The sequence below is a fragment of the Zonotrichia albicollis genome, chromosome 6, assembly GCF_047830755.1.
Source record: "Zonotrichia albicollis isolate bZonAlb1 chromosome 6, bZonAlb1.hap1, whole genome shotgun sequence".
Classification (NCBI taxonomy): domain Eukaryota; kingdom Metazoa; phylum Chordata; class Aves; order Passeriformes; family Passerellidae; genus Zonotrichia; species Zonotrichia albicollis.
This window is the reverse complement of record NC_133824.1, coordinates 4,593,820-4,619,042: the sequence shown is the minus strand read 5'-3', so window position 1 is coordinate 4,619,042 and position 25,223 is coordinate 4,593,820. Positions and strand designations below refer to the sequence as shown.

The following is a 25,223-nucleotide window of genomic DNA, read 5'->3' as shown; positions in this document are numbered from 1 at the left end:
AGAATTTCATCTCATGTCATTTATAGACACATTTTAGTTAAACATTATCTGGAGAAGAAATATTAAGCCACAAAGCAGGCTGAATGCCTCTTAAAAAGAAGAACTTCTGACATCAGGAGGTTGTTGATACACAATTATTGTTTATTTAAAGAGCTTCTGAGAAACTGTGAGAAGGCTCATTGCTATTTATCCCAAAGCATGGATGTTAGCCTGCAGTTGGAATAGAAACAGATTAATGTTTCCAATGAAAAAACCCCCTTCTAGCCAAATTTTAATTGAAGCTAGATAGCAATTGAAACATTTTTTTCGCCTGGGGAATTGAAGACTCTGAAAACAAAATTGTATCAATGAATTTGGGATTATTTTAATACTAAAAGTCTAAACAATATAAATTATATACAGAAAACTATTTAGAAATTCTTTTGTGAATAGAGAAAAGCCAAAACTTTTTTGCCAGATAGTACTGAGGTGGATACTGATATGTTTTTCCAATGTGAAAATACTTATCTGTTGGCAATCTGATATCCCCAGCTCCGTCTGCTCATGATCATAGACTAATTCTCAAAATTATTTCTTAAGATCTTCATTCCACAGTTTTAAAAGAAGTATCAATGTGTTCTGAAGGCTTTGTTCTCTCTTAGAATTTCACATTCGTCATTAAACAATCACTTTTCATTGTATACGCTACTTACAACTTGAAGCAATGTTCATCTTTAATAAACAGTGGTCCAACAAATATTCTGGAACAGATTAATTGTTTATCACTACAACTCACAGTCTTGTCTAAAAAGGAAGAGATGCTGATATGCTGTAATTCAGAGAAATAAAAATATAAGGCACCCAAAAGTGCAATTGTTTGCTTTTTTTTTTTTGTTACCAAGACAGATATATTAAAATCTGTTCAGCAAATCAGTTTGGAATTCTTAATTTTTCTAGGTAAGCTTTGTACAGAAGCTTCCTCTGTAATTCATACTTACCTTCACACATACACCTTATTAGATCCTAACTAAATACTCTGAATGAAGACCATAGTTGCAGTGTTCTATAAACAAGGAGTGTCTGGAAAAAATAATCTTAAAAATGTTTGGACCTCTGAAAAGATCAAAACAAGTTAAAGTGTGCACAAAACCTGAGATCATTGTGAAATCAAAATGGAGGGCATAGCTATGCAGAAAAGTTGTGGAGGCTTGAATGGGGAACATACAGGTGTGTCTTAGCACTGCCTAGACTAGAGATATTATACAGAGATTCCATTGTTTTTAAAAGACAAGAACATCATGAGTCCTGAAGAACTGTTTTCTAAGGATTAACAGTAATGCCATCATATAGAATATTACTGTTATGCACTACTATCTATTCCCTTCAGTAATTAATTATCTCTGGTAAAAGACAGTTTATTCACTTTGAAATACTGCTTGACTTCTTCTCTAAAGTGTTTTGATTGCTAGGCATGCTGAAGCCAGGATGCCTAGCTTGCCAGTTATTTCAATAATCTCTTTCAGTAGCCAGAGTCTCCATCCAAAATCTGAGTACAGAATGTAGAAAATAGGGGCATCCTGTGTCTATTGCAAGTTCTCTGTCTGGGAGGAAACATAAATCAAAAATCTAAAATGAATAATGCATTGCCAAGGCTTACAATCTTCAAAGCCTGTGAAGGCACAGATCATCTCCTATCAGTAATTAGTAAAACATTGTTCCCTTTGCAAGAGAACACTCCTGGCCAACAGAACTGGTCTGAGAATTCTAAAGACTGTAGAGTGAAGCTGAATTCTGGAAATGAAAATGGAGGAATGACTAGACAGCAAATTCTCTGAGAGTATTACATGTCCTAAGGTGGCCAGTGTTCTGTGACTATGTAAATCACCACTGCTGAACAGGTAGGACAATAGAATGGGAACCATGTCTGCCATAGCAAGAACAGTCAGGAGTGATGTCATGGCTGAGAGACCATCTGGCCTTCATTAAAACAGAGAAGGAAGTATTAGGAGAAAAAACCAGAGAAGAAACCATTTGAATCTGTGTCTAGAAAACAAAGCCAAATACTTCAGCAGCCAACACTGCAATGGTGTTGAGAAATAAGCAAGCCCACTTAGACTGAGGAGAGAGGAAGCTGGTCCATATAAGCCAATTCAAGAAGCAGACAGCCTTGGAGTGAAACACACACATACCACTGGGTAGTGATATGGCGAATTTAGACTCTCTGGAATGAGCTCTTTTAGTGATCAGAGAGAAGATAAACATAATACAAAAACTTTCATAACTCCTGAGAAGAAAACCTCAAAGTCTAGCTACCTTTTGCACAGTATTCACATCTTGAACAATTAGCAAAGAGAAAACCCTGAGAAATATGGTCCTAATTGAGAAAACAAAGGTAATCCCACATGTAGGCTTGGTCAGGTGACTTAACCTTTGCATGTTCTGTACAATCGAAATGAGGCTTTGGACTAAATCCTCAGTTCAGGAGAAGCAAATCTATTAATTGCAAAAAAATCCACAAATCATTTCCTTTCACCAAGAGAAGTTCCTTATATGAAGACCAACACGTCTTCTCATACCACAAGGACAAAATTTTGGATCTTGAGTGCCTGTGATATAGCAAAGCCATTGTAATAGCTAACATGGACCCATTTCAAGAACTTGTGGTTTGAGAACAGATACTGTTTAAGACCAGAGGGCATATCTAGGACTTGACTTTTTTCCCCAGCAACAATAACCTTTGAAGAAAGACTATAGTCTCTGAAAAGGTTGATCAGGCAGTAAATGGAAACAGCAGTGCTAAATATGCAAGGCATTTTGGGGGCCTGTTTCTTCAAATAAACACAGATTTGGGGCAGGTGCCAGATTTAGAGGGAGAACAGAAATTTGGGGACTGTTCCTCATCAAAGAGATTATCCAATAAGAGGGAAATACCAGAAGAATCCCCTTCCCACAAGGTAAACTGCATGTCTGTTCTTTCCTTAAGCCACAAGTAACATACCATGCCTAAAATATGAAGTTGTTCAAAGGAGTAACGACACACATTCTTGGTGCACACAATATCACCCTTGAAACTACAGTAGCAATAGGCCTGAAAATGTAAATAGTGTTACAGTGTTTACCTCTGTAGTTGATCACACAGAAAACCACCCCAGAAAACCTTTAATCCTTCAATGTGTCCAACTGCACATTGGTGCCCAAGGTCCTGCTCCTTAAAACAAGGTCAAAACAGAAAACCATTAATTCCAACAATGCAGGATCCAATTCAACATGTAACACTGGAGGAGAAACTTGTATTTCCAGGTACGTCATTAGTCAAAGACCAACTTCTTAGGTACAGTATTTATTGCAAAAATTCTATGTTAACATAATAAAGGGTTAAGCTGAAATATTTTAAATCAAAACACTTATCAATTCTCTCCACTTTTATCCCTATTCATATCATAACTCCTCAAAAAATGGTGAATTACTTAAACTGTTGCAGCTGGTACAGAATGCATTTTGAATACCCATTAATTTCTACAGCTTAAGCAGCAGTATGCTTTGGCTTGAACAGCCAAAGGATGCCTCAAATTTGATTAATCTCTTCCTCAAATCAGTGTTTTCTACTTTGTGTGAAAAAAAATTAGTAGCCAAACTTGTCAAAGTAGGAAATTAAACAGTTTCAGAGTCAAGAAAGGGCTGAAAAAAACATAAACTACATTAGATATGACCCAATAAAAGAGTGGAATGACCAATTAATTGAGATTCTAAACAAATGTAGAAGTTTGAGGAACACTAATTGGCTTTTTTGCTTCAATTAAGTCTAATAGTATAGGGATAGAATGGGGGGCAGCATTATTGATGACAACAATTAGTCAGGACAGTCAAATCTAAAACTTACTGCTAGCATCTGCAGAATTATACCATACTGAGACCAGGAAGTAAAATTCATTAACTACAAAGACAGTATCTCTGACTTTGGAATTTCCTGAGCTGTAAACTGCTGGAGCTGAGGAGAATATTCTGACTAAGTAACAATACATTATTGCCCTGTTTGAATGCTTTTTTTTTTCCAGCAGCATTTTATTTTAGCCAGTGGCAGAGGTAGGAAACTGGCCTAGGCTAACCTCTGTTTCAACCTAGGACAAACATTCTCAAGTTCTTAAAATGGATCGTGGATGCATAAAATCAATAAAGGCAGCATAATACACGAGGTCAAACAATATAAAAATATAATCCCTTTATATTATCATAATGAGGGGTGGTCTGAAGAAGACTCATTCTGGTTAATTCTTTGAAAATAGCAGTTAAATATGCACCAGTATTCAAAAAGACACACAGTACAAATTACTAGGAAAGAAACAGAGATAATTCTAAAACAACATAAACCTATCATGTTCCCAACATCTATAAAGTATGCAGTTTTGACATTCTATCCAGAAAAAAAAAATCCTATAAAACAATAATTTTAACTTCCGCAATCCTATAGTGTCTATAAAACTATAGAAAGAGTATCAAAGAAAAAAAGTATGGAACAGCTTCACCTGGCTGTTCAGGGCCTGGATGGGTGCTCTTTTCACTGGGTAATGAACTGGCTGGATGGCTGGGCCCAGAGAATGGTGTGCCTGGATTTGCATCCAGGTGGTGACCAGCCCCCCGGGGTCAGTCTTGGGGCCAGTCCTGTTTAATGCCCTCATCAATGCTCTGATGAGGGAACTGGGGGCACCCTCAGTTGGTTTGTTGGTGCACCAAGCAAGATCTGCTGAGGGGAGGAAGGCTCTGCAGAGGGATCTGGACAGGCTGGGTCGATAGGCCGAGGCCAATGGCATGAGGGACAACAAGGCCAAGCTCTGGGCCCTGCCCTTGGGTCACAACAACTCCTGCAGCGCTACAAGCTGGGGACAGAGAGGCTGCCCAGCAGAAAAGGACCTGGGGTGCTGGTCGATAGCAGCTGAACTTGAGCCAGTGTGAGCCCAGGTTGCCAAGAAAGCCAAAGGCACCCTGGCCTGTGCCAGCAATGGTGTGGGCAGCAGGGCCGGGGCAGGGATTGTCCCCCTGTACTCGGCAGGTGCTGTGCTGAGGTCACACCTCGAGTGCTGTGTCCAGATCTGGGCCCCTCAGCCCAGGAAGGACAGGGAGGGGCTGGAGTGTGTCCAGAGAAAGGCAATGAAGGGTGAAGGGTCTGCAGCACAAGTCCTGTGAGGAGCAGCTGAAGGAGCTGGGGGTGTTTAACCTGTAGAGAAAAGGCACAGGGGAGACCTTATTGCTCTCTACAGCCACGCAAAATGAGGTTGTAGTGAGGTGCAGGTCACTCTCCTTTCCCAGGCAACACATAATAGGACAAGAGGGAATAGCTCCAAATTGTTCCAGGGGATGTTTACGTTGGATATTAGGAAAAGTTTCTTCACAGAAAGGATGCTCAAGCATGGGAACAGACTGTGCAGGGAAGTGCAGGGTGAAATCATCATCCCTGGAAGTGTACTAAAACCGTGTAGATGTGGTGCTCAGGGACATGGCTTAGTGGTAGATCTGGCAGTAGGTTAATGCTTGGACTTGGTGACCTCAGTAGTGTTTTCCAACCCTAATGATTTTCTTTTTCTATGAAAAGAAAAACAAAACACCGCAAGACGCTTCTCTTAAAAAAATCCAGAAGACTAGAAGCAAAAGATGACTAATATTAATGTTGGGATAACTGAAGTCATTAATGCAATTAAAGAGGCTAACAGAGAAGAATAATCTGGTTTTTGTTGCTCTGCAAATAATAAGGCTCCCCAATAGAATCATCACATAGCAAGTGAGAAGAAATATTAAGCTATAATGACCTTTAGTCTCATTTCATGTGACTGATCTGATATTCTAAATTACATTTTGTAAATGGGGTCAAGAACTTATATGTAAACATTCATATAAAAATAATATAAATAGAGCAGTTGCTTACAATAATTATTATTTTATATACATTTATTTTTATGGAAAGAGCTACTTAAAGTTGAATCAGATTAGCAATTAGAGTTCGGGAAAATGCCAACCACAGTAGTTTCCTGTACATTTTTACACCTTCTTTTGAAAGCACAAATGTATCAGCAATTTTCAGAGACAGGATACAGGACCAGATGGAATTCTTATATTCAGATGAACATAAAGTACAAGCCTTTAAAGTTCTGATTTTTCACAATTCCTGAATAATTTTCATCTCATAGAGCTACATATTATTCCAGGCAATATATTTATAAGGTATTGTTTATTGTTCTGTATGGTTGATATTTCTCAAACCTGTACCCCAGGACTACTTCTTTTAAAATATACTTCTTGTCATGTCCCACAGCCCAAGCATATCCATGTTTTACTTTTTCTTTTAAATTCCAATATGATTTGGGCACACTGAGTAAACAGACTTAATAAGCTGAACTCAATCGTGACTTCTCCACTTACATTTTTTGGCAGAAAATGCCTTTCTGAGTTTCTATTTCAGTGAGATTCACTTAATACGTCCAAAGCTGTGTAGGCTTTGATCCACAATTACAAAGTTAATATATATGGAGAAAGAATAATGCTGGGAAAATGCTCTCTTGGCAAATAGAAGCTAGAGCAAATTAATCCCACAAATTTCCCACCTTTAATGAGTTCAAATCTTGCCATCATTAATAATACTGAAATAGTTATTAACATTTATATAAATATAATGAGAAAAGGTCTTTGGACCTGCCAGCAGGATCGAAAGCTATTGGAACTTTTATCACATGAGCAAGATCAAAACCAAAGCAGCTACACTCATTTTTTTCTTTTGCTTTAAGTAACTCCATAGCCCAGGCATCTGACTATGGTCTTGACTTAAAGTCCTTGGCTATAACCCAAAGCCAGGTTCAAATAAGGTTCTTTGATTCCACACACATGCACATACACACGTTCTTTGAATCCACTCTCCCTGCATGCAGAAGTCAACAGGACTTAAGGGCAGCTCTTCAAAGTATGCCCAGCACTTTGCAGGATGTGGCCCTTTATCCTTATTTGACCCCTTCTTCTGGTTTAGCTCTGTTTTTCCCAGTTCTACTAATAATGTTTCTCTGTATCAACAAATAGTGTCCCAACCCCACTGATGCCTACTGCCATCTTTCCTTGAAGTCCTATATAGCACCTGTCCCCAAGTTACTATAGTAGCTTCTATATTCTATATCATTAATTTTAGAAACTAAGATAATTCTGGAAACCAGGACAATAAAATTCTCACTTGAATTTGAAAGGTTGGGAAATTCTTTAGTAAATGCATAATTTTTCTCTGACATATTGTTTGTTCTATTGTAGTCTGCAAGGAGATGTCTATTTATTTTTAAAATTATCAGGATTGAATTCTCATTGCTCATGATGCTAAAACGTGGATTAGAGTTTATCTTGTCATCCAGTTACTGTAATTTTATTCAGACTGGTAATCTGTCTAAACTGAAAACTTTCTGCCTGTATCTTTAGGTTCTCATTCAACACAAATGACAGCATTAGATTAGTGGGAAAGCAGAAGGATATACATCTAGAGCTTGTTCTGACAGTCACTTAAGATGCATGTCTGTATCCAGGCCCTCACAGACACCACAGCAGAATTCAGTAGTTTATGCACAGCAGTTTTACAAAATTAGTGGTGATCAGTGCATTAAAATGTCATGATTCATCTGGATTTTGTTTATGGATCATCAAATGAACTATTGAAATTTCCTACAAATCAGCCACCAGTGTCCAAAGGTTGCATTTTTAAATACATGTTTAGATACTGAAACAAAAGTGACTTGAGCTTTTGGGAAGACAGTCAGCAATTTGACTGTGAGTCTACAAAGCTGTGAAGGAATCACATTTTAGCACCTAAGCTTGCAAATATGAGTTCAAATGTTTTGGACTTTATTCTTAGAGGTCATACTGCATTTAACAATGTAGACATTGAGCGTATCAATTCCCTAAAATTTCTGTTATTAAAGTAATCAACACATTTCCCACAAAGTTTTAGAAGAGACAGGACAGAAGTTTATCTGATTGGAATCTAAATTATGAAAACAGCAGTGCAGAAGGATTTTTCATTACTGGCTTTTTAACAAGAATGTTCCTAATTTCTAGAAGTTAAGTAAAAGGAAGAAAAAGTTGTCCTCCATTTGAGAGACATAAATTCTTTAAAATTTTTTAAATTTTTGCTGTTTACATAAGTATAACCACTTTGAGCTTTGTTTCCAAGTAAATTAAATATTAATTGAGTTTTCATCTTTCCACAAGTCCATTAGTAGCTGTGGAAAGAAAGCAGCCAGCAAGACAGAGAAAAGCACCCCTACTGTAGTATTTGAGACTCAGGTTAATGCATCCCAACTTCTTTAACAGCTCTTTTTAGTGTTTAACCATCACACCTCCTTTCCAGACCTCTTTCTGTTCATCTGCAAGAGATATTATTATCAGAGTAATCAGATATTTACTATATTAATATTTTAAGTGCTTTCACATTCTTAGATTATTGGCACTAAATAAATTTAAATTGCTACATAGAACTTGCAGAGACCTTATTTAGCAAGCCTCATGAGATAGTTTGTTAGCAAATAAATTCTCAGTGAGAAAACGAGCACATTGCCCACATACTAATGTCTAAATTCAACATTTTAAGAACTCCATTCATAGAATCATTTCTTTTTTGGAAAAAATGGCACTAGAAATTGCTTAGCAGCAGTCCCTACTATTGTTATTTGCACTATAACCCATATCTACTGCATTATTAGTACTAGTGTGTTGTAATCTTTGCTGCAGTCCCAGCTCTCAGGCTCTTCTCCTTTCTCTGCAGCACTCTTCTCAGGGGTTCCTCCTGGGCTCTCAACCCACCCCTATTTATCTCAGTTACCCTCACGAGCCACAGCTGTTGCCCAACTAAGGACCCTGCAGCTGCAGCTCGTTTGGAGTAACCCAGACACACATAGGTCTTACAATACAACATGTATTCAGGCCCCCACATTTCCCCCTTTTCTTTTAACAATAATACAATTACAATACACATACAGTTCCAGCTCTCAGGCTGCCACAGCTCTCGGCTGTCTTAGATGTAACCATAGAATATATACATATCCCTGTACAGTCCCAGCTCTCAGGCTGCCACAGCTCTCGGCTGTCCTATCTTTTATAGTCCCAGCTCTCTGGCTGCTACTCCAAAGTCCCAGCTCCCAGGCTGATATTCCAAAGTCCCAGCTCACTGGCTGCTATTCCATAGTCCCAGCTCTCGGCTGCCACAGCTCTCAGCTGTCTGGGGGATTCCATACCTTCTCTCTCTCGATGTTTGGCTGCATATTCGTCTTCACACGGGGTCACCAATTGTTGTAATCTTTGCTGCAGTCCCAGCTCTCAGGCTCTTCTCCTTTCTCTGCAGCACTCTTCTCAGGGGTTCCTCCTGGGCTCTCGACCCACCCCTATTTATCTCAGTTACCCTCACGAGCCACAGCTGTTGCCCAACTAAGGACCCTGCAGCTGCAGCTCGTTTGGAGTAACCTAGACACACAAAGGTCTTACAATACAACATGTATTCAGGCCCCCACACTAGTGCATTAATCATATTTTTTAATAGACTATTATTAATAGATAGAGTAGGTGATTCCTGCACGCTTGTCAGAAAAAGTTACAGTGCGCACACCAAGTCACACATTACAGATGTTAGATGATATTACAATATAACATTATATCACATTAAATACGGTGCAGAAAATGAACTAAAATAAAAAGATGGGTGGCAGTACCCTGTAGAAACACTACTTTCCCAAAGTCTGTTTTATACACTACAATGACTTTCTATTTTTAAGTACAACTTAAGAGACAGAATTCTACAATCTGTTTTAAAATTCTTAAAAGAGAGATATGAACGATGCTCACTACAGAGTTTTGGAGCCACCAATGCCTTTGGAGGCAAATAGTACAGCTGAATGGTCTAATGGGTGTTTTCAATCAAAATATATTGTTCTTATTCCATGTAGGAACTGCATTTTAACATATGCCACAGCTCACTCCTACCAATGAATCAGTGGTAGAAATCCTAAAAAAAGCTGACCTCTTTTCAAATTTGATATTGCTGCACTATTGCTGATCTTGAAACAGGCAATTGATTCACCTTGATTTAAACATACTTTTTAATCTGTACTATGTAAAATAATTATTGATATCTGTCCCTAGTTTTGGAGCATTTAAATGTAATCAGTTTCCAAACTAAAGACTATTTTCTTACTCAAGCACTTACCAAAGAATCAAGCCAAAACAACTACAAGAAAACAAGAAAACTTCAATCTGGAGCACACTCCATAATGTTCCATAAGCCATAGGCATACACGTCCAGAATGTACAAGGATATTAGATCTCTACATTTTAATAATAAATATCCTTTCATTCATCATTTACTTCATTCTTGATATCACTCAGTTTTCAGAATCCTTCCTTTTGATATGAAACCAATTTTTGTTTTTCACTGAAATCAGTGAGGGATTCAAGGAAGAGGCAAGTCAGGGAAAAACCCCAACTCTGTGCTTTTACCATTATATTAAATGGACTAAAACAAATCAAGAAAAATTTTAAGCAGTTAAATAAATACAAAGGGAAGTTCAAACATGAACATTCAAGAAAAATGGAAGTTGTAACATACTGTAAAAAGCGCCTGATTCTTTGATCGCAGATCATTTCTATGTACTCAAAATTCACAATAACAAAAAAATGAATGAAAGGGTAAAGAGAGCACAGTAAGGACAACACCTTGGGCTCCTCATCCAGGTGTTTTTCTGCTGCTGATAAAACTGAAAGGAACACACATTCCATTAAACGCTTCCCTGTACAAGTCAGTGTCTCTAAAGCACCTTTGGGGGGCACATTTTGTGATCCATTCAATATAATCAACTCCTACAGTCTAAGCTAGTGACTAGACAACTTTTAAGGTCCATTCCCTACCAAAGCATTCTATGATTCCATGAACTGACAACATGAGCAAAACAATTCCAGCCTCATGTGTATCATAACTAAGGTGAAGAATTTGACTGGTCCTCTCTCTGTAATGCTGCAAGAACTGATGTAAAACTGAATTTAGAATCTGAAATTTCTAGGGTTATCCCTGCTGGTCGTTTGCCAAAAAACTCAGCCCATTATCATTAACATATTTTGAATCATCCTTCAGCAGTTTTGTCAAATAATTCTTACAGAGGCAGTGCTCACATATACATCTGGTTATTTACTGTAGTGAAGCTCAGGAACATAAAATCTTGCCCTTTGGTTCCCACCCAGGCACCCCCCACTATAAAATATCTTCTATTCAATATTCTGAAGTTTTTTGTGCAACTTGTATACATTAGAAAAGAATAATAAAATATGCAGTTCCTTTTAGCAACAGCAGTACTCTTCTACAAATCTCAATTCTTTTTTAGAATGATTTGGTAAATCTGTTAATGCCAGTGAGAATTCTCGTTGTGAAAGAACAGCCACATCAGGGACTAGTCAGGAATACAGAAAAAGCAGAGTACTGTGACTAATATTGTTAATGCCTCTTTACACAAGATTACAGAGTCACATTCTCAAATCCTGAGGGGAATTTGGCTTAGTAGTTCACCCTCTCTGATACTTTTAAAGAACAGAATGTAAGGTGCTAAAAATATTTTTTTGGCAAGAAAATAATCTGAGACACTCTTAGAGGTAAAGTAATTTCACAGTAGGTGGGTGCAGGCACAGGAAACAGTTTGGAAGGTAATGAAGAAACTGCAGTTTGTTGTGATTAACAGACAAAATAAAATTATGGAGTCATGTTCTCCATTCCTCAAAAGAAATGTGATTTATAACAAACTTTTTGTAGAAAGTATCTACTTAATGTTTTTCCTTTGAGCAGCAAATTACTTTAAATAGTGGTATTATAAACAACAGGCATGTAATGAAAGAATGGTTAGAATGCAGATTCCCATGGGATTTTTTTAACTGTCTTACAATATATCAGAAGCCATGAGTTTCTTTTATTAGCTAAACAAGCAAAAAAAGTACACAGCATATAAATTAGTATTTAGTTAAGCATCTTTAAAAGTACTATTTGACTAATATTTTTAAGTTCTCTATTCATAAGTTTGTGTTCTCAAACTGTAAAGGAGCATGGGGAATTTAATGATTGATTTTAAAAGGTAATATCAATAAGGAATGGGTATTCTGTACTGAAGAGAACAGGAAGTGACATAATTACTGAGAAAAAATTAAGAATTCATGTTATTTTAGATTATTATATCAACACTACATCACTACTTGGTTTAGGCAAAATGTTTCTTATTCCTAAAGCACTTAGTCCTCTCACACTCTGTTACCAGCAATTTTTGTAGCAGTGATTCCCAGGAGAGACCTGCTGAAACACAGAAATAGGCACTCCCTGGAAAAGCTGTGTGACTCCTCTGTCTGCTAGCACTTTTGTTACACAATATTTTGACCAAAACATTAAGAACTCTTGCTTAATTTAGAAATTTGTTTTCATTTCATATCAGTTTCATTTGTTAACTTATTCAAATATAGAAATATCATCTCCCATCACAAACCAATATGTCAGTGACCATATTCTTCATTCACTCCTACACTCAGCAACTTCTCTTTCAGAGAAGGGCAGTAAAACAAATATGCACCCAGAAATGGTGCCATTTTCAAGCTGAAAAAACAACTCCCTCATCACATCAAAAGAATCCTGGTTTAAAACATGAGGCATTAAATTTAATAGCAAATGGCTCCCAGAGACAGATAATGAAGTATTTTCACAATGGTGAGTACTTACTCTCTTATTCTTATAATCCCAGCTCAATTAACAGGACAACTAATTTTTTAAGTGGCCATATTCTGGCCTTCTGTTCTACTTGGTAATAAATTAGTAGGGTTTTTTTTGTTTCATACTACTGACAGTATGCAATATTATTAAAAAATTAGAAGGACATAGCTTCTTTTTCAACATCCCCAGTCAACTTCTCTTTTCCTCATATAAGATTCAAAATCTCTATGAACATGAACCTGCCTGTAGCCTAGGTCTCCACTGAATCTCAAGAGGAGCTATGCCTTTCACAAGCCAGATTCTGATTTATACCCTATTTAGAGATATTTGTTTGAAAGTCAACAATGTGAAAAAATAATGCAGTATTTTTTTCCTCATAAATTCCAGAAAGCTATACATTCAAAACAAATTGGTTTTGCTCACAAATTGTTACGAAAAAATACACTACCATATAAAGTATCTAGTAGTAAAATAGATTTTTTTTAATAAACACTTTTTTTTTCTGACTTCACATTATGGAAAATCGCAAGGCTTTTTTATCCCAGAAAGATGAAGCAGCTGGTGCAGAACCTGACTGGAAAAGGATTCTGCTCTCTGTAGTTCTATAGTATAAAAACTACTTTACAGCCACACTTCATTGTACTTTCGGCTCTTATGCAGCCTATTCAAATCAAATAAATTCTCAGCACATGCTTATATGATCTGTCTATTCAATTTATATTAAAAAGTAATTCTTAATACTTTCCAGATATTTAGCTTGGGCAGCAATACACATAAGAATGAGCTGATACTTAATAAGTTTTGCATCAAATCTAAATTACAGCAATTGAAATCAATGAAGACAGATTTTCAGATTTGTTGTCATAGCCCTGCCACATGCAGTTGGTCTGCTTTCTCTGACTTGAGGTCTCAGGGCCCTTTGTTTCAGACTGATTGCTTCCAGATGTATGGGATAGTGTCAGTGGAGAGAAAGAGAAGGTATACTTCACACTGGAGCAATTGAAAAATACACTCTGCAAATGAAAGTCAATTTCTTCAATGTATTTATTTATCCTCTCCTCTGTTACATGCTGAATTATTCTTTCTTATGTTTTTTAGTCAAACTCCAGAAAAACAGAGACTTTTTACCTGCACAATTTCTTAACCATAGGACTCTGCGCTGCCCTATTCAGGGCAAGACAATAATCCTATATCCACTGGAGAGCACTGGAGAGCGCTGGAGAACACTGGAGAACACTGGAGAACACCTGCCCTGCTGGATTGCATTCAGAAGGCTTGCATTCTGGAAGCCTTCTGAAAAGTGACACATTTGCCATATGAAAGATCAAATATTCTAAGCATTGCTCACAGTGCATTATTACACCATGACAGGGGCTGTGGTTATTAGTGGGAACAGAGTAAAATTGTGCCAGACTGCAAGTTCCCATTCTCCAGATCGTTGGTATTGGCAACTGCTATCTGCACATGGCATTGTAGCTCTGCATTGACCTGTGAGAAATACAGCTGACTATTTTATTTCCTGTATTTCACAGATTTCTAACAGAAGTGAGCACTCTGCCCTTATTGGTCTCTCTCTTGTGCAAATCAGCTAGCAGCAGGAATTTCAAAGGAGCAGATAAAATGAACCATGTTATAGGTCAACAGAGGAGGATACTATCCAGGGAGCTTTCACTATTCTTCCTGTGTTGGCTGCCCTGCTGATCCATTTCTGCAGAGCTAGCAGTCAAGCTCCACTTGCAAACAGGACATTGGGTAAGAAAGTCTGTGTTTATTACAGAGCTCTTCTACTGTCCATTCTGTACTTCAATGAAACACTGAGAAAACTCTGCACTGGAATACAAAGCAATAAACCATAAAACTTCCTAGCCAAATATAATGTTTCCAAATGTTTCAGAATAATTCTTAAATTCCTACATTTGTATTTAAGGTGAGAGTCTTGCAATTATAAACATGTGACACTGCAAATTATAATTAATATTTGGTTTTATTGTACTTCTTATTACATGAACAGTATTTTTTCAGAAGAAAACTTTGAAAGGGGAAAAAACATACATAGAAGAAAATATTTCAAAAAACACGGTCATCAAGTGCATGCAATTTTCAGTAACATAATATCAAATTAATTTGGTTTTAGCCAACAGGAACATTAAAACATAATAACCCATATAATCCTAAAACTCCATTTTCTTATGCCCTTAAGTTATCAGTTCTGGATACAGAGAATCAAGAAACACAGAATTCAAGAGAGTCAGGCAAGTGGAAATAGAAACAGGAGACAGATTCACCTGGTGGTACAGACCTATTGAAGAGGATGTGGAACTTAAGTAAATTTTTTACTCTTTCTGCATCACAGGCTTATTTTTACACAGCTCAAGGGATAAAGAGAATTATTTTGGTCGCCTAAGATGTAGGACCTGTCTTCATATAAACAGATCACAGCCTGTCACAAACACACAGTTCCCTTTTACAGATCCTCTAAAGCCTTTCCCCCAGGATATCTGGATATTATTTCTTCCTGACATAGCTCTTCATTTCTTTATTTATCTGCAGAATACACATAGCTGAGGCAGAAATTCTGGGACTTCTCTCTATTTCACATGGACAATGTGAAAACATTCAGAGAAGAACTAGAGGGAAAAAGAACAAGTCAATCTTCACTAGCAATTCAAACATTGCCAAAAAAATCACTGAATGGCGCTTTCTGTCATTTGCCAATCTGAAATGTAAACTTCTAACTGAATTTTTGGGGGCTGGAGACATACAGTTAAGTCATGAAACATAGTGTTATGCTCTGACATACAATTTTTTGTCACTAGCAATGTGAACTGGAATTAAACTCATGAGTCAGAAGCAAGAGGATCCATAACTCAGTGTAAGCCCCTGAGTAAGACCTTTCAAGAGTTGTAACATCTGAACCCTTGGCACAGTGTTTCTAAAACAACAGCCTTCAGTCATAGCTATATCCCACCCTCAGTGGTGCACTGCTTACAGTACTACGAGTTCTTATTGACTCCTTAAAAATAATTGTTGCCTCTTTCAAGAGAATTGTTTCTTAACTGGTTATTGTTCTATAGCTACAGTTATGTTGTCACAAATTTGATGTTTTCCTATTGCAGTTTACCACTGCAGTTTACATTACTATAGCAAACACTGTTCAAGAGCGTTGTGGAACAAAGGCAACAAGACAATGACTTGTCTCTGTGCACATGAGCTGTCCAAATCAAGCATTTCCTTTGGTCCAAGTACAGACCTCAGAAGGAAAAAAAAAAAAGGCACTGCAAAAATTTTGCAATATAAATTGAATGCTGGAGAAAAGTATGCTACATTTTTATGTTCTTTATTTTTGCTTTTGTTTTTTAAGAGCAAGTCACATAGAAATTAAGAATGTATTTAATTTGAATTCTTTGTACAGGACTGAAAAGCAACTTGGCACGGTAGGAACAAATACACTTGTGAATTAAAAAATTAATTTTTAAAAAACAGATAAGTTATATGAATATCATATATATCATTGCTAGTAGAAGCCCTTTAGTACCCAGTGCTCATATTTTATGGAGCATTAAATGGTAACATTTAAAAAGTATAATGCCACCTCCTAAAACATGTCTGCTAAATCTGGGTATAGAGAAGAAAAATGGAAGCATTGTTAAGCCAGGTATGTGGTCCTCTCACTGGACCTGATACACAAGTGAGCTGGCTGTGTGTCAAATGGTCTTCAAAAGTAAAATCAGAGCAGTGGGAACATCAACATGTTCATTCCAATCTGTTCACTTGCTTCTCTGTTTCCTGCTTTCACTTGGCCTTGGATCTATGTGGGGCATGCATGAATCATGAAGCATCAAAACCTCGTTATTCCCAAAATACATGATGAAATATTTAGATAAGATTTATGCAAAATGGGTCAGAATTTCTAAAAAAAAAAAAAAAAAAAAAAAAAAAAAAAAGACCCCCTAACAACACAAATACACAAAATACACAGAGAAAAAAAACCACAAAAAATGTGACATAGGATTTTTAGCATTAATAAATTTAGAAACTTCCAGAGCAGGAATATTTTTAGAGAATGAGCGAGAAATAATTTAATTTTTTGTACTATCTATACTCACAGTAAGCAAATACTCTTTCAATCTAGACCAGCCCTTTCAGTGAATAAGTTTAAAAAACTGATGCATTGAAATCTGAGTTTGTTCTCTTACACCAAATTTTTCCTTTACTTATTTTTCCTTAAGTCATATGCTGCATTTTTGAAATTTCAAACCGAAAAATAAGAAATTAAGAATATTTTATGTGGTTGTGGATAACAATATCTAGAGACACTCTCACCGTGAGAGTTAGACTTTAACAGCAGGGTTGATGAGGAGACTAAAACCAGCTGGTGGTCAAACATGTTAAACACAGAACCTATGAAAAAGTGACCATAGCAGAATACAATTATATAGATTCAATATTTTGGAAAATCACAAAAAATCATATATATATATATATAGGTAAAATATATGTAGTGCCACTGATGCTGGTGGCTAGAGCACTTATTACCATCACTTTGTATGCAGCATTCTGTTAATTGCTCCTTGTTGTGTTATGCAGATCAAAACTCTGAATTTATGAATAATAACGACGACACCCCATCTTTTCAACACACACAAACCAGTCCCCAGCGCTGGAGCTGGAGCCTTGTGTTAATACAATCTGCCACTAGAGGATAGTGTTGCCATATGGCTATGCACACACGTTAGGAACAATGAGTACATGAAATTACTGTAAAGTTCAAGTTGCTTGTTTTCTAAAGCCAGGGGGGAAAAATTATGTTTCAATAAAGATTTTTTCCCCTGAGAAGCCCTGAAGACTATATTTTTAATAAAAATTATAGAGTAAAATCACATTGCATAATTGTTTATTAGTTATTCTTAGTAATTTAACATGTAGCCTTAGTAATCTCTATTATGTTCTTTGTTTTCAAGGAAATTGGATTAATGCACCTTGGGGTGAGTGTGCTACCTGGGAATCTCTTGAAAGGACACAGCCTTGGTGCAGGGGTCTGACATAAAGCAGGTAACTGATTTTTTTTGTAGTGGTACTTGATATGAGTGAGAGTTACAGGTGTCAGACTTGAAAACTGACTGAATGTTCTGAGCTGTAGGAGCCAGGTCAGGCCAGGCTTGGGAATACTCACTTATGGCAATAGCAGGGAATCAGAAACTCACTCCTTACACATTACTGACACCTTCACCTCAGCAAAGCAGAGATAGATCAGCCGCAGATTTTAATTAAAATGTGCAGATCACACTTAGGAGAAAAACCTGTGCAAGTTTCAGAAATAGGCTGTATTAAATAAAAAGTCACAGTGAATTGATGCCATCAGGAATAAGAAAGGAAAGGACGAGATACTGTCTCAGTCATCCCCCACAGTTCTACCTGACACACCACAAGTTTCTCAATGTTCAAAATAAGAATTCTAATTTCAATGAGACAAAAATCAAAATCTAACTTCAGTCTGGTGATGATATGGAGAGATATTCTTCCATGAAGAGGGCCAGGATACATTTTACATACATGTTTTCAGCATACATGAGCAGAACCTTCAACTCATTTGGACCTATGATGACCTTATGACGTTATTTTACACAATGAACACCACACCCTTCAGAACCAGAGAGCATTTCTTCTTCATGTTTCTTAAGTGCTCACAATTTACATTACTAACACAACAATACTTAAATAAGGTGTCGATTTACTGAGTTATTTTGTATTACTTTAATTTTTAAAGTCCATAGAGTCAGGAATTGTTAATATTTGGAGAAGGAAAACAACAGTACATGTGGCTTAGAAAACGCAACCTATGAGAGAGATGAAGAATCTGAGAGTGCAGAACTTTACTTCTCTTTCTACAAGAAAAAGGCAGTCATAAAAAGAGGATCATTTCTTGCTCAATGTATTCACTAGAAGGAGGACTGGAAGAAGCACAGGAAATATTAGTTAAATATTGAAAATAATTAAAATATACATAGTGATAATTCTGCCAAGCAGTAGAATTAGACTCACCAAGAAGGCTGTAAAACCTCTACCAAAGGTTTTCAGTAAATTTAAGGGTGTTTGTCATATATTATTCAGGAGAAAAATACTGACAAGAGTCATAAGTTATCATGGATCATCTCTTCAGGCATATTCCACCTTTCATACGTATTTGTAATTCTTGTATGATCCTAAACTGTTGCAAGACAAAAATTTCTAATCATTTGCAATCTTAGTAAAATCAATAAAAACTGGGAAAATGGTATTGTGTCTGACAGGTCCACTCATGTTGTTAGCAATAGTAATATGGCACTTTTAGGAAAAGGGATCTGAACTAGGTATATACAAAAGCTATTAATAATTAAGAAAAATCTGTCCCCATTGTTGATGACGTTCTTTCAGTTGTGAACACATACTTAACACACTTTCTCCAAGCCCTTGTACAAAACCAACCATGTAAATAATTCCCTCCTCTTCTCTTAGCTATCAGTTCCCCAATAATATTGAGCAACATCCAATCTTGGAAACTCTACTAACAATTTCTGAAAGTTTTTTCACAGTGCTGAAACCAGTCAGTAGAAAAAGTAAATAGTAACTACTAAAAACAAAAGAACCCAAATGCTTCAGCTTTGTCATGCCACAACTGAAGTATTCTTCTTTCAAATAGAGTTATTTAAATTCACTTATGAATATAATTTTTTTAGGTGTTCTTAATTTAAAATTAAGCAAATTTGAGTAATTTTGAACCCAGCGAACTCCGAAAACATTTAACAGGGATTTTTTTCCTGTGAACTGTTTCATTATGCATTATATTTCTCCAGCTATAATCAACTTGCTGTGGTTGTTTTCATAAATGTATTTTACCCCCATTTTAGCAAACTTTTGTATTAACATCTTAATAATCAAGCTTTACACTTTATTGTTTGAGAGGATATTTAAACAATAAAATTCTGTGTGTGATCTCTGTATTCTAAAGAAATCCACCAAATCTATCAGATCTTCTATACTATGAACTGCTTCTTTCAGAGAAGAGTTTGGGTTTTTTGGCTATGACTCCTGAAACTGGTTTTAAGTTGCAGTTCTCATTTTCTTACAAATTAATTTTATTTTCCTTGAAACATTTGCAACAGCTATTTAATTGCATACAATGTCAGAACATGTGTCCTGGGTTGCTCAATTAAATCATTGTTATTACTATTACATAATGTTATTATATCTGCACTAACAAGGTATTTGGCTGTAGGTATAACTGTTCTGGCACATTCAGTTTTGCTTTTAAATGTACATGATTAAGCAACTGTGAGTAGATAACTGCTGGCAAATGATCTTCACAGAAATGGCCAAGAGCTTTCATAAAAAAGAAGTTCAAATGCATGGTCAACGAAGATACTAAACTCTGATCTATGAAGTATTTTAATCAGCATTAAGTGGGGTTTTTGGGCAAGGAGACCTGAATTTCAGATTCTAGACCATGACCACTCACACATTACCAAGGGTCATCAGTATGATTATTCTTTAAATTTAATCAGCAAGTCACAGAGATATTAAGAAATTATTTTCTCTCATATCTCCCCTTTCAATCTCTTGACTTTTGTGATATGGCTATGAAATATTCTCCAATTGCCAGTGACTGTGGAGGACCTGGATTTTTAATGTCAGAGTTGCAGCTGGCTTTTGTAATTCAGACGCTTTTTGCATAACCTAAATAATAAAAACAAGAATGTTTCATATTCCACCATAACACCCATTTCATCATTAATATAAGGGCTGTATCTGAAGCTGAGTTTGAACTCAGGAATTTACTCATGCCACTGAGTCAAGCAAGGATGTGACCAATGAGTTACAGTGAACAAAGTGATGTAGTAGATGTAGAAATACTGATACTAGCAAAAATGAGACACAATTTGTCCCACTTGAAGAATAGCAATAAATAAGACTGCAAGAATATTCCCATCTAAACCAATTTAGGATTGCACCTGTTTATCTACATAACCTCTTTAGAGTTTTTTACAGAAAGATGAATACCAGGAACAGAAAAGGCCTGGATGCTGGTCCTTGTCCTGAAGGTTAAAACCAAAATGAGCCATCAGACCAGCAAGGAGAGCAGTCTGCAGTGAATCCTTAGAGATGCTGTAATTCATGCTGTCAGTAACCTGCCAGGCGCTGGTTGCCATAGCTATAGCTCCTCTGTCCCTGTGTACTGCAGTAACACAATCTCAAAGCCACAAAGGCATTAAACCTACAGAGATCTGTGGCAGAGGTAAACAGCCAAGCCTTTGGTGGTTTTGGCAGGTCATAATATCTAATATTAAAATTAATTTTTAAAAAATAATAGTCTAAAAAGAACTTTTATTTTGCAAATGTCTTAGATCAAGGATGAAACCTGCATGCCATTTTCTCCCAGGCACATAATTATTTTCCAAGTGTATACAAACCACCCTTTGTAAGGAAAAAAAAAAGATCAATACTTAGAAAAAAACAACACTTCCAGAGACATTAAAAACTTAACAGCTAATACAATCTTGTTTTGGCTGGAGGCTTTAATCTGACACTTTTCAGACCATATTGTTCATCAATTTAAAAACTAAACAGCTCCTCCAAATGATAAAACTGTAAATTATGGGTTTGAATGGCTTAAGCTCTAATGCAATAATTGTATTGTGCTTGGTGAAACTGTCAATTAAAAATGTTAAAACAATGTTCAAAAGAAACAAAATTCTCTAGATATTTCTGGCTATTTTTCTAGCACTGACTTTTCAACAGAGCTGCATCAATCTATGTCAGCATTCCTCTTAAGTCTAAAGCATTGCATTACTTGTTTCATAGCATTAAATGATTTATATTATCAAGAATTAGATTGGTTGTTATAGTTATAATAATAATATTATACAAGTTACTTTTCTTTTTTCACACTCCCTGTTTTGGAAAACTATTTTGAAACAGTGATAAAACTTATTAATGTAGTATAGATTCTTATGAAAAAACTAAGCAAACTCATACTCCTAGATCAATTCTAATTTCAAGTCATATGCTTTAATTCCTTTTATCCCCCAAAACAGAAAATACAAAAGATCTTGCCATGGCTACTAAGGAGATCCTGGAGCTCAGAAGATAAATAATGCTGCTATAGCTCATGCTGGAAGAACTAACAGCAACATAAAAGCTAGAGCACATTCCACAAATACATTATTAATGATGTTTTCTTCTCCAATCAGCAGATGGCCACTGAACAGCTCAAGTGACTGGTAATGGGATACTCAGCTTTTCATCTCCAAGTACCTGTGTCAGGTCTGTCTTGAGTGGGTTGTAGCTGAAAGGTACAATTTGACAAGCATTCAACAGCAAAAATGTGATAGCCAGGCTCAGTCTAGAGACTCTGCTTTTCCTGTGCAATCTGGTTAACAAAGCTGCCATGTCCTTTTCAAACTCAGGGTTGAGTAGGCCAGGAGACTTGATTATCCTTTTACATCTAAAGGGTCAGCCCAGCAAAACAGTTTTGAAACCCAGGTGCAAGTGGGACAATGGACTCAGTGGTCAGTTTCCTTTAGTGTCCATCAGGTGTTTTTTTCAATTGCTAGATTAACTTTTAAACACACAAACAAACAAATAAAAAGACAACAACAACAACAACAACAACAAAAAAAACCTGAGATGAATGGGAAAAAAAAAGTAGTGTAATGAGACAAACTACTGTTTTCACAAAGTTTTGCATGAAGGATGTGACGTGTTCTTCTGCACACTCAAGGCACAACATTTTTCATATGGATACAGTATGGATGCAAAACATCTGTACTGTCAAAAAAAGAATTAGTAAATTGATAAAATCATGGGACTGTAACTCCCTTCTGCAGGATACCTGGCATCTGCTGTTCTCAACTAAACTCATTATGTTCAGCAATTTCCATGAGCTTTGAATTTATTAGAGGTTTTTTATAACCACACTTAGGTTTTCAGGGAATCCAACTGAAATTCAAGGGATTTCAATACAGACTCAAAGGCTGCCTTCATTACCTTGAATCTGATAGAAAAATTAGTCATAATGTAGAAGCCTTCTTCTTGTGAAAAGAAAATTACCATCCAGGTATACTTGGAGTAAGCCTAGAAATAGACATCTTAAACATAATTAATCAGTCAATTTCAAGCATAAGGTCAGTATCATGAAATGTTTTTTTATGATAATATTTTTGAAAACGTATCAGGAATGAAAGGGAATTCTACATGTAAAAGTGCTGCAGACACCTAGGAGTCGGTGATAAGAGTTGTTGAGTCAAAATTCTTAAAAATACAACTTTGTTACCTCCTTGACATCCTCAGAAATTATGGTTTCTTTCATGTCAGTACAGAACATGAAGACAGGTGCTAAAGACTGCTGTCTGACAGGATTGAATCCCTTAGGTTAAAGGTGGCTAAACACATAATTTAAATTATGTGTATAATTTCTTATTCATTAACTCTGTATACCTACAAAAACTGATTACAATCATACCTCAACATAACAATTGAAATTCAGTTTGTACTTAAAGCTACTGGTCATCACTGTTGTTAGAAACACAGTCCAGATTGCCTTCTTCCTTATTCTAGGCACTGTAAAGACAAATTGCCATAAAGATAGACAAGAGAGATAAAAGATGTGAAAAAGAAAAAGAAACACAGAGATTAACTTGCCAAAATCACACTGCAAATTAATGGTCAAATTAAGAATAGAATTCAGATAATTCAAACTCCAGTCTGTTGCTGAGCTCACAGAGTATTCCCTCAGGCTTTTTCTAAGACATTTTTATTAGCCATCAGTGTTTACCGACACTAATTAATGTTAGACCATAAAAAGACCTTTTAAACATGAAGCATCTGAATTTACTATCTATCAAAATACCACTTCCTCTGTAACATTTACAAAATAATCAAGTTGACTAGGAGGCTCCTGAACGTTCTTACTGCACCAAATGTATTTAAGGTTTTCAGTCAAGCCTATGAGAGCCTTTTGGGCCAGCTGATGCCTCACCCTCTTCTGCAGCCAAGAGCACGCACAGGAGTGCAAGGGGCAGCATCAGGTGATGGAATTTATCCTTCAGGCCAAGCAGCACTGGTCTAGACACAGCTGAGAAGCCTGGAAAGGCACCATCAAAGCTTGAACACTCATGGCAGTGACTAGCGAGCCTTTGCATCCCTCATCTTATGCATACTTAATAAATTTTACTATTTACTTGCTCAGCTTTTGGTCACTTCCCCCTCATTCTGGTTTCTAAGCTACAACTTATGCATATAGGTAATTTAGCATTTAATTCAACAATACCTTATATGGAGCATACTGCATGGGAAAGACATAGCTAAACCAGATATTTCTGTGAAAATTACATTTCCTTACTAGTATTTCAGTTACAGTTCTACAATGCTTCAGCCTGGAATTAAAACCCCTGGTTGGGTTCATAATACAACTAAATAAATTAAGAAATCTTTAAAGATTTGACATTAATTCATCTAGTTTCAGGCATTCTAGATAAATATTAAAACACCATGACATATTTAGCAGAATGAAAATTCAAATGCATGTTGGTGCTGTCAGAAAACTTGAGGTGATGAGTTGGATTTTTATATAAATGTGTGTAAAGAAACCTTTATTTATATATGTTATGTACCTTATCTCGTTTCTGTACACATTTTATTTACCTTATTACCATTATCCTCTTTACATATATGAAAGAAGCTTTAAATGTAAAGTGCCTTGGGAATTATGAACAGCCACTTACCAAAATGTTTCTTTTCTCTGCTAACAACAGAGATTTTTCATTTCAATTTATATTAAAAAGCAGATAACTTTAGTTCAAATGCCTGTTAACTCTTCCTTACGCAAAAAAAAAAAAAAAAAAAAAAAAAAAAAAAAAATTACATAAGGAAATCTGGGCATTTAGTCTATAAGACAGGTAAAGGGCTGCCCATAAAACCATCTTGATAGCCCCAGTGAAAAAAAGAGAAGAACAGCTTTCACAATTAGTCCCTGAATCATGTTACAAGTGTATGGAATGCTTCCCTGAACAGCCAAGAAATGTATGAACCTAGAATCCTCAGATAAAACTGAAAATAAATACATGAGAGTAGCAATAAAAGCAAAAGCAGACAACATACAGCATGCTGTAGAGACCAGAGCTGGTTTGGAAAATTAAACTCTAGGAGAAGAGTTGTAATTAATCAGCTGTGCTGATATTGATACATGCCATTTTCACAGCAAAAACTGTGGACTGCAAAAGAGGAGCATAAAGTTAAAAAAACCCATGAACCTCTGTGAAGGAAATGCATGAAATATAAAGATTATGTGTCATGATTCTGTGGAATGCATGCAGGAGAAAAATCCGTGTCAAAGGCCTTGTTTTATGACTTAGTAATTGTCTACCCAATACCTCTAATCAACTTCCTGATGTTCCAAAGAATTTCTAGCATACCTAAGAACTGATGATAAAATGTAAATACAACTCATATCTATGTCAAATTT

General features: G+C 36.2%; 1 long non-coding RNA gene across 1 annotated transcript; it reads left to right on the top strand.

Moving 5' to 3' along the window:
• Positions 1-12,099: 12,099 nt before the first annotated feature.
• LOC113458773 (uncharacterized) lies at positions 12,100-24,613 on the top strand. Its single transcript, XR_003379323.2, has 3 exons — positions 12,100-14,476; positions 17,686-17,776; positions 21,952-24,613. It is a non-coding gene; the product is annotated as an uncharacterized LOC113458773 (long non-coding RNA).
• Positions 24,614-25,223: the final 610 nt, after the last annotated feature.